The sequence below is a fragment of the Nannospalax galili genome, unplaced genomic scaffold (genome assembly GCF_000622305.1).
Source record: "Nannospalax galili isolate Female #2095 unplaced genomic scaffold, S.galili_v1.0 scaffold2772, whole genome shotgun sequence".
Classification (NCBI taxonomy): Eukaryota; Metazoa; Chordata; class Mammalia; order Rodentia; family Spalacidae; genus Nannospalax; species Nannospalax galili.
In genome coordinates, this window is record NW_008330760.1 from 46,579 (window position 1) to 49,966 (window position 3,388).

The 3,388-nt window shown below is 38.1% G+C and overlaps 1 pseudogene; it reads left to right on the forward strand.

Annotated features, from left to right (window-relative positions):
• The first annotated feature begins 2,617 nt into the window (after window positions 1-2,617).
• LOC103749069 lies at window positions 2,618-3,164 on the forward strand (annotated as a pseudogene).
• Window positions 3,165-3,388: the final 224 nt, after the last annotated feature.

Here is a 3,388-nt window from a genome sequence, read left to right on the forward strand (position 1 = left end):
ATTTTAGAGTCATCTTAATTTTGAAGAATATACATTCTGAACAAGAAAATGCAGACATTAAAAAACAAAGACTGCTTCTGGATTTTGGGGAAATTCCTTATGGCTCAGCTTTCTTAAATTCTTTCCAATTTTATGATTTGTTGAGTTTCTAAAGATATGCAGTTTTTCTGACATAGTATTAAAGACACAGATGCTGCTGAGACAGTTCATGCCTGTCTGTGTGTGTACATGTGGTAACTGTTCATGCTCCCCACCTCTAAATCATTGCATTTTTGCAAAAATTATAAGGAATCCAAGGCATTTTATTTATACTGAAATATTTACATGTAAAGATGTGGGTCACTTTCAATGTTCGTGGCTTCTATTTTCTTGCCAAAGTTGAGGTAAGTATGGATGGATGTGATGACTAATCAGAAGAAGCCTTGAAAATACAAATACATGTAGCTACCTTAACCAAAACCCCTCACATTTCTAGAAAGTTTATTTTACAATATTAATGTGTTAAAACTTGGTGTCACACAATTCCTAAGAACAATACAGTATCTTGATTCAATAATGCCAAATCCATGAATCTAGGAAAAATGTATCTTTTCCATAAATATGAATGCTATTATACATATAATAACTTTGAATTAGATAACAATAAATATCATAATATGCCATTACACCATATTTAATACGAGCTTTAAGCAGTGTTTGCTAGTTGAGAGGGAAATGAGGAGAGCAGCAACGTAATAAAATGGTAAAGACACCCACTTGTCTAAAATGTGTTTTATGTCCATCCTCTTGTCAAAAGTAAGCCTTCACTTATTCTTAAATAATAAGAAAGACATTTAAAAGAAATGTCTCTACTCATTGAAAGATCCCTTTCTCTTTCAGACACTAGGCTTGCTCTGTGAAATGGGTCCTTGTATAAATTTACACAGGATTACACACAATGACACTCAGTGTTTCAGAAGGGAAACATTTTGTTCAATGACTTATGGTGCTCTTTAGAAGCTGTTCCTCCAGAAATAAATACCAAGAGGTGAGTAGAACATGGAAAGCATAATTAGCCAAGTCTTAGGAAGAGACACAAGATGGGTAAAGCAGTTAGAAGTCTGATAAAGCTAGAAGTTACACACTGTGGGAGATGAACCAGAAACAGAAAGGACAAAACTGTGCGGGCTTGATGTGAATGAAGAACATGTAAGACTGGTGATTTTAGAAATAATCATTACATCTTGATCACTGTCCTGTTTTAAGTGATTCTGGTGGCCTTCCATGGGCAAATGATGAAGACTGAAAGCCAAAACACAGAGACTGCTTGGAAACACTTTCCATCTAAGGTTTGCATGAAAAGTCTTTGCATCAGCTAAATGAAGACAGAGATCGTGCTTAACACGCACTACATATGTATATGAAAGTGGAAAGACAGGGACCATGTTTAACATGCACCACATACTTCTATGAAAGTGGGAAGGCAGGATTCATGTTTAACATGCACCACATACTTGTATGAAAATAGGAAGACAGGGATCATGTTTAACATGATCCACATACATGTATGAAAGTGGGAAGACAGGGATCATGTTTAACATATACCACATGCCTGTATGAAAGTGGGAAGACAGGGATTGTGCTTAAAATGTGCTATATACCTATATGAAAATGGCAGGGATTGTATTTTAACATGCACCACATATGTGTATGAAAGTGGGAAGACAGGGATAATATTTAACATGCACTACATGCATGTATGAAAGTAGCCTACATACAGTGCCATACACCTTGAACAGTCATAATGAAATTTATAAACTCTTAGTAAGGAGTCAAGTAGACATTCTCTAACATGTACTATGAAGTCACCATAAGGAAAATAGTTTACAAAACACAAGTTCAAATCTATTGAAAATGAAAATTTGAAATTCTTAGTTACTCTAACATAAAAGGAAAACACAGAAGTCTAAAAAAGTTTTACAAGGCAACTAAAATTATTCAAAATTTACAAGAGTGCTCTCTGCTAACCACTAAAATACTCATCTGTCCACTTTAAAAAGAAAAAATATTGGCAGAGAAAAATATAAAGATGAAATTAACACATAATTAAAACACTTTGGCTGTGTATTTCATCCTTAGCATGGTGTTGATAAAGGTAAAGAATTGCAATAATCATGCATTTTCCAAAATTTATTTTTGTATGCTACGTTTCCTATTGGCAGTGATAGTATACCTTCCAAGCACTTGTTTCTGGTTTAGCATCTCTATTTCCCTTTGTTTATAATCTTGTAAGTGGTGTTGGAGAAAAAAAGGTTATTTTTCCTGAAAATGAAGCAGTTTGGAGGAGCTGAGCAATCATTGATTACCAATGGTTTCCCACATGGTGGATTTAACAGCCTTGTACTTTTTAAGAGTTCTCAGTGCACTTGGTAACCTTTCACTGCATTGAAACATGGAGCTCAGCCTATGTCTATCTCTGTATCTCTGCCTATTTCCTTCCTGTCTCCTGTACACAACACACCTCCATCTTCTACCTTTAGGGTCCACGCCTTTCAATAGTATTCCAGATCCCACTGCATTTTATGTCTAATTAAAGTGTGTACTTGTCTACCAGTCACCTCCTCCCCATGAGTAGGTGATGATTAACCAGAGCTCAGGAGCTGACTTCATCCTGATGGGCTTCTCTGACCAGCCACAGCTCGAGAGGATCCTCTTTGTGGCAGTGCTTATCTTGTACCTCCTGACTCTGGTGGGCAACACAGCCATCATCCTGGTCTCCTGTATGGATTCTGTGCTGCACACACCCATGTACTATATCCTGACCAACCTCTCCTTTGTTGATACCTGCTTTTCCACTGGCATCGTTCCCCAGCTGCTGTGGAACCTCCATAGTCCATCCAAGACCATCACTCCCACAAGCTGTGCTATTCAGCTGTTCATGCCTCTGGCTCTCAGGTCCACTGTGTGTCCTCCTGGCCATCATGGCATTGGATCGCTATGCTGCTGTTTGCAGACCACTCTGTTACAACACGGTTATAGACTCATGGCTCTGCCAGTCACTTACAGGAATGGCCTGGCTGAATGGAGTGGGAAACACGCTGATTCGGGGCACCATCACCCTCTGCCTGCCTAACCAAACTAAAGTGGAGATGTTGGTCCAGACACATTGCCCAGGGTCAGTCTGACATGCATGTTCTAAAATTAAACTGGCAGGTGTCTCCAGAGATCTACAAGCAACGGAATCCCTTTCTTTCACTTCCCAAGTTACCAATCTAAAAGCTGTCCAATCTGGACTGACAACTTTGTTTTCTCATAACTCCTGACATTATTTATCTTCTGAGCCGCCTTCTGTATAAATACTGCCTCTGCCAATACTGTCTGTTGATTGATCTCTTTTATGTAAAAATAA